Below are 14,563 nucleotides of genomic sequence, written 5' to 3' on the forward strand. Positions count from 1 at the left end.
AAGCAAAAACACTTTCATCCGATGACCTTCTGGTTGAAGTTTCGCAGGAAGATCACTCTGACATCCTCTCAAGCAAAAGCAGTTTGCTCACCTTCTGGTGACAGTCACCCCTCAAACGGAGTCTAAACACTGTACAAGGTGGTATATCAGAATGACCCGCGAAACAGGGTCTGATCTCCTGAAATGCTTCCGAGATCAAGGTGCGATTGCCCTTCGCCGCATCACTATGAGGCGAAACGAGGAAGAGGCATCCGATATCGCCTTAACATTTGAACGGTGCCGTCTACCAGATACTGTGAAATCGGAATCATCCACTGTAAAATCTGTCCCTATATCCCAAACCCGAGAAGATTTTTCAACTACGAAGAGTACGGACACGGATCCAAAACATGCCGTGGAAATCTCATCAATGCGAAGAGCGGTGCCCATGAGCGCCTGACTGATAACTGCAGTGCCGGTCAAGCAGAATGTCCCAACTGTCACAGGACACACGCTGCGCATTCACGAACACGTCAGGCGTTCTAGAAAGAGAAAAAAAAAGTAATCCAGATAAAGGTTACAGAAAAGAACGTTTTCTGAAGCCCGGACGAAGCTCTAGCTTCTCTCCGGAAGATCCTACGCTGACGCAGCGTGCAGGGGCGGGCGCCGTCTGGGCACGCAATACACCATCGCCAACATTCCCTGTCCCAGAGGTCAACTTTTCACAGAGCTCTGAGAAAATACAGGCACGCGAGAGAGAGTCTCTCCCTCTTGACGAATCCACATCTGCTTCCGCGTTTCCAGTGGAGGTAATACCAGGCTTCTCAGCGTCGGAGACGCTGAAGGAGTCCCCCAAATAGAGGCGGATTTTCCAAGACCGTCTCAAACCGAAGACATCTGTCAATTTAGCAGGATAATAAATGCGGCTATATGTGAATAACTCCGGCTAGTATTCGCGTCCTCGCTTACAACTATGGCTGTCGAAAGCATTATGCACTGGAACTGCCGAGGGCTACAAAGAAGCTGGTTGGCATCGAAATACTCGCGCAGTATCAACCAAACATAGTTTGCCTTTCTGGAAAAATATGTAGTGTACCGGAAGGACTGGCAAGGAAGTACCTCCTCATCAGGTGTCGTTGCTGTTGTTTTTCAGAATTCAATTGCCTCTCACATTTAGAGGCAGTGGCAATACGAGCACTAAAACCGTATGTTGCCTATACATACCACCACATCATCAACTTTCCATTGACTAACTTGAAAAACTCATTTACCAGCTTCCGGAGCCGTTCCTGTTGGTCGGCGATATTCACGCACACCACCCATTGTGGGGAGGTATTAGAACCGATTCTCGAGTTGCGCTAGTCGAAAAATTCATATTGTTATCTGGGTCATGCATATTCTACAGAAGAGAACCAACATGCTTTAATGCAGCACACAGCTAACGCGCTGCGATAGACCTTGCTATTGGCAGCTACTGTGAGGGCTGTTGTAAATAATCTCTATAGAAGTGACCTCTTTCCCATATCTCTAAAATGCACATAAAATATAAACCCGAAGGTAAATAATCCTAGTAAGTTTAAAGAACGGATTGCTGATCGAAAGATGCTCCATTGTCATCTTCATCAATTTCATAACTAGGTATAGATGAATTTCAATTCTTGGTCGCACTGCGTATTATAGGCGCTGCACAGAAATCCATCTCAAAGACACCAGTTGAAATACAAAGCAAACGTAGAGCAGGGCAGGATGCACACTGCAGAAGAGCTCGTGAGAACGAAAATAATTCGTTGTAAAAGTTTCGCTATAATTCTACGGTTGGCAACTTGAACTTTAAGCGAGCTAAAGCAAATGCAAGCGTACTCGATGTATCCAAGCGGGAAAGTTAGCAGTCGTTTCTCTCCTGTGTAAATTCTTACGCAGATACGCATAAAGTGTACTGTACACTAAAAGCACTTCGAGGGCATAGTGCACGTACATTACCTCTTGTTATCACTGCTGGCGGTACATTTCGGCACCAAGCAGATGCACTAGGCAAACACTTCTAGCTCAGTGCATTATGCAGAAAAAATCAGGGGGCACTTTGGCTCACTAAAGTGCTGCAAGGCGAAAGCGTTTCCTGGCCACTGTTTGTTTTTATTTACTTTTTTATTTTTCATATCCTGTTTTTTATTTATTTTTTGCTCCTATTCTTAATTTCATTGTTTTTTATTTTTATTTTCACATCTTATTTTTAGTTTTTATTTTCCTTTTCTTGACTTTACTCCTTTTATTTTATTTATAAAGCCCATGCATTCACTAGATGCGCCTTTATTAATGCTGGAACCTTGAGCCTATTAAGCAGTGACGCCGAAAGGCGGACGAATCTGCCGACGCGTCTGTCGACATTCCTGCCGACGCGTCTGTCGACATTCCTGCCGACGCGTCTGTCGACACGGCTGCCGACGCGTCTGCTAACAACAGTATGGGGCATTAAAGGCTTTCGCCTTAATAGCCGAGCGTTCGTTATATCTGTCGCAGTTATACGTGTAAATCAAACGTGTGTTGAATCGGTAAAAATGGAAGTGCTCGTATGTTGGACAAGTCCAGATCTTGCAGAGATCGTCCTTCGATTAATATTTTCGCTTCCTACGCTGAAAAGCAGATTTTAAGGATTGCTAATTAACAAAAAGAAAGTAAAGTTACCATTTAAGAGGATTTTTGGGAAGGGGTACGCAAGGAAAAATAAAGTGTAGGGAGTTTCGCGAAAATCAGTGTCGAAGAAGTCAATCTCACGCACGATGCTTCATAAACGGCAAGAAATACGTGTACCACGGTAATAAAAGCCAGGTCGCACCGGTCATGTGAAAGTCAGCATAATGAAGCGGTGATTTCTTTTCTCAAAATTAATTTCCGATGCATTAAAAAAAAAGGTTTATGAAATTGGTGTATTCGTTGATATGGTTAGGCCGTCCGTTAATCTGGTCACGGGATAATGGTTAGGTAGTGAAGTTGCTTATTAAGTATAGTCAGATGGCTTTCAATGTTACAGAAAGCATATAAACTTGTATGGCAGAGGTGCGTTCAAGATGTGTTGTGGGTTACATGAAATAATGCTTTCTTGGCACTCTTGTGAAGCTGCACTCTTTTTTTTTTGTTTCCTGTAGCCCCACTATAATGCCTTTGGCGCTATGAGTTTCTGAAAAAAAAAAACCCTAGATGCCCTACAGGTTCGTCAACGTAGACGTGCTGGACCAAAACTGCTGAAGCGAGCATAACGCATTAAAAGGACTTACCGAGCGCTAAAACTTGTATTGGGAAATTGAAAGCAAGTTCCGGCATTGGCGTCATGGCATTCGTTGGTCGCTCCGTTCGCACAGAGAACAACCGTGGATGTTTAAATCGCGACGAAAAGGAATATAAATAGGCACCCTACGTCACGTAGAAAGCACAAACAACGTATACTAGTGCACGGAGTCAGAAACTAGCCAGCTGATGTCCACGGACGTAATGCAAAATATGCTACGTTTTATGCGCAACAGGAGCTCTGTTATTGGTAAGCGCAACATGCGTTGATGAGGAATTCTATGAATGGCATTTTCTATTAATTTCCTGAACATGGTCGTCTTAGTAAATTACAAACGCTACTGAAGTTTCTTTCTCAGTCTCCAGCCAGCAGTAGGAAGTTCTTTTCTCATTTTTCAATTTCTGTTGTTTCCAGTCTATTAACCAATGAGTTTTATTTCATCATCAGGTGTCAGTGTAGTGCTAGGTTCGGAGACATTCTCGCAGAAAAAGACGTTGCCTGCTACAAAGAGTAACTGAAAGTACAAAGCGTCACTACGAGCTATGCGTGCTTAACAAAGCACCCTCCGTTACAGCTGTACTGTCTGAATCGGGAAATAGTGGAACTTGAATACTTACAGTTGACGTATTACTGCCCTGCAGCCATGGGCAGCGGGAAATGCTTTGTTATACTAATCAAGACAACGACAATATGCAGCGCATACTTCTATTTATTTGTGCACATGCCAAGAGGGAAACACTACTACACGAATGCAGGCACTGTTGCTTCTTCCGTTGCTGGGTTCATAGGGTCTTCCAGCAGCTGCTCGAGGGCTTGCATACCAAAAAGAATGGACCGCCAGATTGCGCGCAAAGAGGGAAACTATAAACATTTGAAAAAGTCCTAATTTGTAAAGAAAAACTTTATTCCGTTATTCCAAACCCCAAACCTAACTCTGACACTGAAATGAAAGTATAGGTTGCAGCAAGACAAAGCACGTTTCATTTATTGCCCCTTCAGTCCTTCGAACACTTTGCCTCAGACAGGATCCCCGTCAGAAAATCGACAAAAGAGAAGAAAAGCAGCTGGGAATGTTGCAACGGTAGCTGTGTGCACCGCGCTGGAAACTGCGGTTTCACCCTGCTGAAAAAAATCTATGATGCAATAACCTCATAGAGGCTTCCTCATAAAATATTACACAATTCGTATAATATTCTGTGACATCTTTTTGATGATTGCACGACTTTACAGAAATGTATGACATTTGTATGGTAATTTTCTATGATTTGTATGATAATTCTATATTTGTGTGACGAACTCTGAGTTTATTGCATCGTACAACTTTTTTCAGCAGGGCAAATCATCAGTGGCCAACGCTTCCATAATTGGCGAAATGCTGGACACCAATCAAAGTTTGTGTTTAGATGTGGTGACAGGCCAACCATTGGCCATTCTAAGGAAGGCCAAGCATGAGCAACAATTGGAAATGCCTTGACCATCATAAGGCCTTCACTCTAACACCACGTTAAATCCAAGCAGTTTCTTTGATTGCAGGCCAATCATCTTGGTCAATTAGTATTTTAGCTTTTTCCTAGAACCATTTTTTTCACTAACTGCAGCTGCTTAGCTCCCTGGACCCTTCTGTGAGATTTATTAACTGTACACATTAATTTTGGGGCCACCACTTGCCAAACACCTCTAATATATACAATCCCTTCTAGAAGATCTCAGTCTCAAAAAACACCAATATCACCACATGACCGGAGGGTGTGAAATGCAGCAGTAAGCAGCTGACAGCATTGCTGCAAAAAGACTTCTGTAAAGAAAGGTGCAGAGTACTATTTGAGCCAAGCACCTAAAGAATTACACATATTTGTAAATTTGCCAAAGGCTACACGCATGTCTTTTTTTTTTTGCTTCGCATTTACAGCATATTTCAATTATGGTGAGGCACCGTACATTCAAGGACTGTTAGATCACTTAGTTAAATCACTTAATTTCACAAAAGCCACGATGACGGTAACGCTACCAAGGCATTCAAAAATCTTACCCGAGTATAAACACTGCTAATGAGTTATCTCGGAAATGTCGTTCAAATGCAATATAAATATTATTTACGGAAAATACCGCTTCTCTTGCTTGACAAACCGAAAAAGTAGCCGTAAACTCGCGTGTCAGCATACAAGACGAGAGTATCTGTCAGAAGTGCTGGTAAAAATTTTTTGACTTATTTTACAGGCCTAAGATACAGGACTTAGGCAGGAGTGGACAATACAAATCAACAAATTCAGAAACAGCAAACAATTAGATACAGGACGTTGAATGATAAATCAGAACAAAGACACAAGATACTGTTTACAACATGAATGCATTTTGATGGGGGGAGGCACAAGGGCGCAGAGGAATCACGAAACCGTTCACGAAACCGTTGTACAGTTGACCGTATCGGCGGATAACAATTCCAATCGCAAATAGTGCGCAAGGAAAGGAATTTTTAAATGCGTTAGTCCTGCACGAAAAATCTAGGACTCTTTTGGTGTGATAGAGCGCGTAGAGCGGCGGCGCAGGCTGCCGAGATTTCGGCTTCTACCCGACGCGCTGCCACAGCTAGCTCGTTCAAGTCGCCGCAGTGACTTCTTCCGCAGATAGAGAGCAAACGTGGGGTGGCTCTGTCGGACAATCCTTTCCACTGGCTCCGCATTCGAAGCTCCGGGATCGGCGTAGACGTATTGCTCCTGCATCGCCCTGACGTTCTGGACCAGTTCCAACTCCCTCTGCATCCGCAGCATCCGCACACGAGCGGACCGGATCGCGGATGGTCCGGGCGCGTCAGCGCTGTCCACGTGCCACGTAACGTGAACGTCCCTGCTCTGAGCGACCTTGAGCCGGCGGCGTGCACTTTTCTGGGCGCGGACCGCGGACCGAATGAAAAAGGCCAGCGCCTTTTTCAGTCCGAGGGCTTGTCGGCGGACCGGGATTGTTTTTGCTTCTAGGTGCGCTCGTCTGGCTAGCTATCCTGAATGAAGTCGGCTTTGCTCCGTGCTGGCGCCTTTCGTTTTGGCGCGCTTTTCGCCGCATTTGCAGCTCGAGTGCAGCATTGTGTGTCCTCCTTTTCGTATTTCTCTCACTGCGTCGTACTGTGTATTTGAGCTTGTGCGTAAATACCCGCTTAGCTTTGTTGTTTCTGCTTATTTGAGTGAATATGGAGAGAAGGAGCTCTGTGAGCCAGTATCTGGTAAAACTGCTCTGGACTAAGCCGCAGCAAGCGTTTGTACTCTCCGGGTCGCATTCAAGTAGGTCCTCGTACAGCAGGTCCTGCATGGCCAAACATTGTTTTTCCAACCTTGACTTTGTCCAACATAACCGTTTTAGACGCGAAAGCTTCCTTCTCGCCCTCAGACGCTTTAATGGCGACAACCAGTGCGGCGAGACGACGTTTTCGTTCGGCGTTCATGTTTAAACTCTCGCTTCTACTGCTTCTACCACGGACTGCCTCTGCGTCTTCTGGCCGTCTTCAAATTTTGGTGAGGCCGTTCCGCGAGTGGGGGATTTGGCCAGGTCTTTCCCCCTTTGGATGTAGGTTTTCCGCCATGGCTATGTCTTCCCCGGGCTCAGGTCCGGTAACCTGGTTCGCCAGTTTACCGGCTGAAAATCTGCCGTTACCATCTTTTAGTCAAAACGGTGTAAAGCTAATCCCTGTGGCGCTGGTCCCTGTAGGAGATGGAGTAATTAAAATAAAAAACTCTCGATTGATCCAGGAGCAGCTGAAGGCAGCCACCAGCCACTATCTTGAGATTTCGGAGGTGCGACCATTTGGCAAGAGAGGAATTCTATGCAAATCGGCTCACTTGGATTGTGTTGCTGATTTGCTGCAGTGCACCTCTTTCGCCTCACTACCGGTGAAGGTATTCATTCCAGAGCAGCTAGCCTGCGTAAAAGGAATTATACACGGTGTGGATCCTTCCGCTACACCAGGGGAAATTCTTGCAGACTTCCATGACGCCGGTGTTGGCATCCTTTCAGTTCACCGCTGCAGCAGAGAGGCTGGAGGCTCTCGAACACCAACGGAGTCGGTTATTGCAACATTCGCAGGGTACTCTTGTCCGTCCGAGATCAAAGTTTGGCCTATTGTGTACCGTGTAGACCCACTGCAGCCCCGTCCTTTACAGTGTAAGAATTGCTGGCGGTTCGGTCACAGTGCCAAATCTTGCAAGTCCGCAACGCGCTGTCGCGTTTGTGGCGGTGATCATGCACACGATATTTGCACTTCTGAGTCGCTTAGCTGCTGTCTTTGCCACTCAGATCACACAGCTGACGACCCCACCTGCCCCAAGCGAGCCGATGAGCAGAACGTCTTGGACATTATTCAGCGTGACAGGTGCTCGCGCGCTGATGCATACGCCCGCCTTGACAGACGGCAGTGCTCATACGCAAGTATTGCCCGCACGTCCACTGCTGATGTGGAGGCAGCCTTAACTAAGTCCGTTGTTGCTGCGGTGGAGAAGGCTGTTGCTGGCGTACTTGACCGCATGATCAGTACGTTCAGTGACGCCTTGTCCCAGGTCATTTCCGCGCAGGCTGCTTCATCGGCTTTAAGTAACCTCAACTCGTCTACCTGTCCTTCCTCCTCTGCCACTGCTGCTATTCAGCCCACCACCCCTTCTACCTCCACGTCCGTGGATGTAAATGACTTTGACCAAGTCCCCCTCTCTAACGCTTGTGAGTCAGATGTTGAAATGACTACTCCATCTCAGAAGCGTCGTGCTTCCTCTTCTCCATCGAAATCTGACCATCATCATGGTAAGACTAAGAAAAGTTCGCCTGGAATTTCAAAGAAAACAGATGTGTTGAAAGAGACTGTTGCGGCTACGTTTTTAAAGCAATAATCATGGCGGGAATATCTGTTCTACAGTGGAATTGTCGCTCTATATCATCTTCTTTCCCCGATTTACAGCAGCTTATACTAAAACATAGTCCAGACATTATTTTAATACAGGAGTCGTGGCTCAATCCTAATCGCCCATTTGCAATTAAAAATTTCTCCGTTTTTAGAAATGATCGCCCAAACGGCAGGGGTGGGGGCTTACTAACATTGATTTCAACGAAACTGTATCATCGTGCTAAAGTGTCTCACAAAATTATGAGACCTGATTGTGAGATACTTGCCGTTGAAATCATTATTCCGCAGTGCGCCGCTGTTACGGTGGTAAATATCTACTTCCCCGCAGGAGTCCGTAGGACGGATGAGCTCGATGCGTTACTGCGCATCAGCAGACGAGTAGTTCTAGCTGGGGACTTCAATTCTCATCATGTAATTTGGGGTTTCAGATCAGACTTTAGCGGGAAATTACTTTGGTCTTGGATGTCAGCAAACGGCGTGTGCTGTTACAATAGTCGCGCCATAACTTACATGAGGGCTAATTCTCGATCAGCTATTGATTTAACGCTAGCTGTTAATGGTACAGCGGTATCTTCGTGGTGTACAGTTGACTGCGGTACGTCCAGTGACCACGCCCCAATCACTTTCACTATTGCGTGCAGTCCAGTCAGGGCGACTGGTTCGCCACAAAAATTTATAAATACTACACTGTTCAAGAACCTCCTAGGTGAGGCCCTCTCGTCTGTTTCCCCCTCCGATAAATCTGACGGGGGCCCTCTGGTATTAAATTCAGTGTTAGACGCCTCTCGGCGAGCAGTCTTTACAGTCCGGTCAGGCGTTGTAAATAAGACTCCTTCCAGTTGGTGGAATGACGACTGCGAAAAAGCCTATCGTCGAAGGAAAGCTGCATGGAAGAGTCTAACGCACAACCAGTGCCCAAAGAACTGGATAAATTACAAATTCTTTGCAGCCTCTTTTAAAAGAACAATATCTAAGGCTAAGGATGAGTACAATGCCAGCCTGAACTCCTATCTGTCTAATCCTGTCAACCGGAAGTCTCTTTATAGATTCATGGAACGTACTCATGTGCTGCCTTCTTCTCACATCTCTCAGTCCACAGTATTGCCACCTCGGGACGAAAAAGATATACTAGAGTCCATAGCTCAAGGCCTTGCTGTGCGTTTTCGAGCTCGCACTACCTTTCCATCAACTCTGTTTCATTTGGGTGGAGACTTCACTAAGGTATCTGTATCGGATTTAGCGTCCGTAGTTAATTGCCTGCAATCTGCTGCCCCTGGGATTGACGGAGTAACAGTTGGCATGCTTAAAATCCTAATGCAAGATTTTGCCCCGTACCTCTTGCAGATTCTGAACTGGTCTTTGGAAAAAGCCTGGATTCCACAAAATTGGAAAACAGCGAAAATTATTTTACTGCTGAAAGAGCAGGGGAAGGGTTTTGATCTCGACAATATTCGGCCGATTGCTCTCACATCAAATTTGGTTAAGCTTGTAGAGCGGGTAGTCTTCAGCCGCCTCACGAGTCATATTCTGAGTCTTCAAGGTTTTAGCGAGGCTCAGATTGGCTTTCGCCGGGGGTGTTCGATTTGGACCGCGCACATAGACTTGGAGAGCCGTATTAAGGTTGCTATGAGGCAAAATGAGGTATCAGCTCTGGTTACTTTAGATATTGCAAAGGCTTACGACAGCGTTGAACACAGCATTTTGCTTCATAAACTGGCTAATGTACAACCTCCTTTGTACCTATTTGCGTGGATAGGAGAGTTCTTTTGTTCTAAGGGTACGTTAACTTCTACAACATACGCCCAGTCTAGAGGTGTCCCACAAGGCTCCGTTCTTTCACCGTTATTGTTTAACATACTAATGCGTGATATCCCTATTCACCCTGCCGTCAAAGTTTATGTGTATGCGGATGATATTGCTTTTTTCGCTTCTGCCAAAGACATTCATATCCTGTACCAATTACTGCAAGAGTATTTAAATGCTCTGGAAGTTTGGCTAGACAGCATAAAGTTAACTTTAAATGTGAACAAGTATGCCGTCCTTGTTTTCCCACAAGCAACCCCTCTTTACATCTCTCTGTCGTATCACTCTATCCTCATCCCGCAAGTTGATTCAACAAAATACTTGGGTATAATATATGACCCGCATTTAGACTGGCGGCCACACATTAGAAGCATTGCGCTTAAGGGTGAGCGTGCCCTCGGCCGGTTGGTGAGGATCAGCAACAAAAAATTCGGTATGCGACGAGACACTCTACTACTTCTTTATAAGACCTATGTACGGCCAATCCTTGAATTCGGCTCCGTTCTCTTTTCTGGGTGCCCAAAGTACAAGCGTGAACCCCTGTTTGTTATGGAGCGACGCGCTCTGCGCCTTTGCTTAGGTCTGCCTAAATCAGTAGCTAATGCTGTGTTGTACTTGGAGGCGCGGATACCTGATCTCAATTCCCGGTTTGAGCTTATCACTGTGCGGACATTTTTAAGGTCTTTGGAGCCTGTTCCTGGATTGGCTAACCCTATATTTACAACGAACCCAACTCTCTTCTTTGGTACCCCCTGGCCTCGGTATAAGCTCCCTCAGGTGGTGTTCACTAACTCCCTGCTGTCAAATATTTCTGTATCAGTGAGATCTTTAGTACTGGTCAACCACAGGCGGGCTGACACGGCGGTCTTCTTTGAAAACACCCTCCCAAGGAATGCTAAGAACCTGCCCGCCAATATGTTAAATGGGCTCATAGAGGAGTACCTAGACAATTTTCCTAACCATATTGCCGTCTATACAGATGCCTCCCAACAAAATGAAAAGGCCGCTATTGGTATTTACTCAAGGGCTCTTGATTGGAGCTACTCATTCCGGGCCCCTGACTATACCCCTATTTTTGTAGCTGAGTTTCTGGCCATTGAGTTGGCCTTAATAAGGATACCCTGCAGTATCACTCGGGTTATTATACTCTCAGACAACCTTTCTGTTTTGGCAGCGCTCGAAACCTCGAGTGATACTCCTATGAGCCGTTCCCTTCAATTTTTTATTCCTCCACATGTTTCAGAAGTTCGCTTTCACTGGGTCCCTGGGCACTGTGGCATTGTTTCTAATGAGAGGGCTGATTTTTTAGCAAAGTCTGCCCTTGATGGTCCTATTGTCCCTTTCGTCCCAAATACTATTTACTTGACTCTAGCACGCTTTCAGCGATTCCAGCGTTTCCACACCTTGAGCCATGAGCCTCTCCTCGCTGCAGCGGATTTTCAACACCTGGCATTTCCTTGGAGTGTGCGGATGTGCAGTTCGAGGCAATGTGAGGTGTCCATGACCCTTTTGCACTGCAGGATACCGCGGCTAAATCTTTATTTATGCCGATCGGGGCTTTCGATATCCAACCTTTGTGAGTCTTGTGGCGAAATTGAGTCTATAGAACATTTTTTCCTCTCCTGCCGGCGGCTCGCTGCTCTCCGTAGAATTTGCTTGGAGATCCCCCTCGCTCGGCTTGGGCTTCCTCTATCTATTCCGATTCTCTTATCCTTCGGGGCAAGCGCCAAGGGATATGCCCTGAAACCAGTGTTCGATTCTATTCACAATTATATAATTTCATCTGGTAGATTCCTCTGCTAGAATGTGAATTCACAACTTTTCTTTCTCCGTATTTTTTGTATTGTACAAATTCTAGCTCTGTGTCCCAAATTTTAGATTTAATTATACTCCATTCCCTGTACATGAGTGCGTTTGTATCCGCTATGCACCCTGGCCAATCCCCCGCCGTGGGTATGTGCTATTCAGCCCGAGGACATCATCATCATCATCACTGAGGATCATAGTCAGCAGTCGTGTTGTCCGGGATCGAGGCAGCAGACGGGGTAGGGGTCCTGAAGCCAGTGTACTCCTGCGTAGAGTAAATATGCCGACTCTAGATCGAGAGCTCCACATTCTTGGAACTGCTGTCGCAGCCTTTGTGGCAACACATCTTACACTCTAATCCCGGTAACCCTTAATATAGGTGCACACTTTCACAAAATTTGTGAACCGATAATTTTCAGAGTTACAGCGTACCGCATACGTTTTACCAGTTACACTGTGCCTTTGAATTTGGTGTCGGCCATGAACTGGATGCAGGTTACGCTGTAACCCTCAGCGTTGCTCTCATTTTTGAGAAATTTAAAGGTTAAGCGGTAACCCTCAATCTTACCGTCAGCTGTGAATATTTGCAAGTTACGTCGCAACCTTCATCCTGTCTTAGTACTTCACAGGTTACATGTCAACTCTCATTTTCTTCTTTCAATTTATGCATTCATGCACACTGCCGCCCTTGCGTTTCTCCTCCGAAACGCGGCTCGGCTTGAACATAAGACCTCTGGCTCAGTAGCCGAGGTCCCATGGAGGTTCGAACCACTATGGGGAGTTAATGTTTCAACAAATAAGTCTTCGACCCGTCCAAGTTGAAGATAACTGTACGGCGCAGTAGTAAAATGGGCGCTTCAATGTTAAGCCGCTGTTGTGCACATGTAAAAAGGAACAAATGGTATGAGGCACAATTTGTTTTATTGAACCGCACTGCTTGAAAATAATATACATAGTGAGAACGGGCCAGACATTGGCTCTGTAAAGATTACTAACAAACCTTCGCGGCAAGCTCCACAGCTTTACAATATCTTATTCAAAACAGTCAGGAACTTCCTCAGGTGCGCTGAAACAAGGCCCCTAGGAATAATTTCCCCCGGCAGCACTATTTTTTGCACCAGAAAATGAATTTGTGAAAAAGAAGAGGGATACTCCAAGTTCTTCTTGTAATAGATGAGAAGACAAATAATTAATGCACGCTGCAGGCCACCTGAGCAGACTCTGATGACTTCGTTTAGGCTGCCAGCAAAAACAAACGTTCCGTCCGTGCAAGTGTAGATGTGAGGCGCCGTCACTTGCACTTCACCTGCCGGCAGTGCCGCCTAAAAAAAAAATACCGACGATTACGTTACTTCCTAATGCGAAATTTGAGCGCAGCAAATAAGCTGTTTCACCTTTTCGATAGATTGAGGCAAAGAAATCGAGCAACACATGTATGCGCTATCACAGAATTTTTTTTTTTTTAGCAGACGGAGGACTTCCATCGGTCGTCTCGCTCATGGCTCAGAAAGAACTGGCAGATAATTTCGCAGTGGCGAACGGCAGCGGCAATTTCGGCTCGGGCGGTGCACCTATACAGATCCGCCGCCACCGATCTGGCTCTCTGATTGCCACCGCACAGGGGTTGCGTTGGAGGAGGAGCGAAGAAAGGAATTAAGTTCGAGCCGGCGCTTTGACAACCGGAGACTCGCAGGAAGAGGGGGGAGGGGGGCGGCGTGTACACCCAGCGGCAAACGATGGGGGCAGAAGCGCGCGCAGCAAGCGGACAACACGATAAAGGGAGGAGGGAAGAGATAGCAGCGACTGACTGATGCCGCTGACGCCGATAGTGAGTCAACCCCAGCTGCGGATGAAAGGGGGGCGGAGCTGGTTACGAGGCCGACGCCGACGACAACGCCGACGACGACGCGAAACCCAGGAACGGACGCCAAAGAGCTGCGCTCTAAAAAAGTAAGAGGTACTTAACACAGAAGAGAGTTACCGGCTCCCATACGAAGCAGTTTAATGGTGCTCTAAGAGTCATGGTTGCGACATACAGGCGAGAAAGATTTATCGTACACTCGTTTCACTGCTTCATCTCTGCTGTTATGCAGATTTTTAAAGGAGATTGGAAGCACAAGGTGCACATCAATTGCACAATTCTTCTTTAAATCTCATTCAGCAATCTAAACTTTAGCAAGGCTGTTGACGCACCCTCACGCCTTGAGGCAATGGAAATCACGGCGGCGACTTCGAACCAGCGAATAGACACGGGAAACACGCATTGTACGCCGGCCGGCATGATGAATGGAAAGCGCTGGACCAAGTAATGCATAGTAACGGCGCCTCGCGCCATGTGTTCGCCCGACATTACATTGCCTACGGGATCGGATATTCCTTCACCGACTGTTCCTCCAACACAAATTAGTGCTCCATAGTGCAGCCTATCATAAAGACACCTGCAGAAGAAGGTTCTGCTACCGAAACATCAGGCTCAATTAAGTCGACATTGGGCTGGCAGCATTGCGCCATTCGTAACATACACGATACTCGCAGTCAAAGGCGGCGCAGTCACTATGCCAAGTGTGAAAATAGAACAACAGGAATCCTGCACGTGCGTTCCCTGTCGAGCTGCTGAGCTCCCTTTCATCCGAAAGGATTACTCACGAAGTCGCACTTAGCGCACAATAATGCACGCAAGCAAAGCAAGAGATGCGCTACACACAGTTCTACTAAGGCGCTCAATTTCCCCCTTTGTTCATGTGCAAACAAGCTTGCTACAACAACATAAATAACCACCAGGTAAAAATCCACGTAAAGGTACTCACCGATCT

The 14,563-nt window shown here is 46.3% G+C and overlaps 1 protein-coding gene and 1 long non-coding RNA gene across 2 annotated transcripts in view; both read right to left on the minus strand.

Moving 5' to 3' along the window:
• LOC149358532 (uncharacterized) overlaps nucleotides 1-14,563 on the minus strand; it is a 125,513-nt gene that overhangs the window by 15,368 nt on the left and 95,582 nt on the right. The window lies entirely within an intron of this gene.
• Nucleotides 11,013-14,563, minus strand: part of LOC149358533 (uncharacterized) — a 61,520-nt gene continuing 57,969 nt past the window's right edge. Inside the window, exon 3 of the long non-coding RNA XR_016288695.1 lies at nucleotides 11,013-12,015. This is a non-coding gene — a long non-coding RNA (uncharacterized LOC149358533). The remainder of the gene's footprint in view (nucleotides 12,016-14,563) is intronic.

This window comes from Amblyomma mixtum, chromosome 2, assembly GCF_055824585.1.
Source record: "Amblyomma mixtum isolate Tamu chromosome 2, ASM5582458v1, whole genome shotgun sequence".
In the NCBI taxonomy this organism is placed as follows: domain Eukaryota; kingdom Metazoa; phylum Arthropoda; class Arachnida; order Ixodida; family Ixodidae; genus Amblyomma; species Amblyomma mixtum.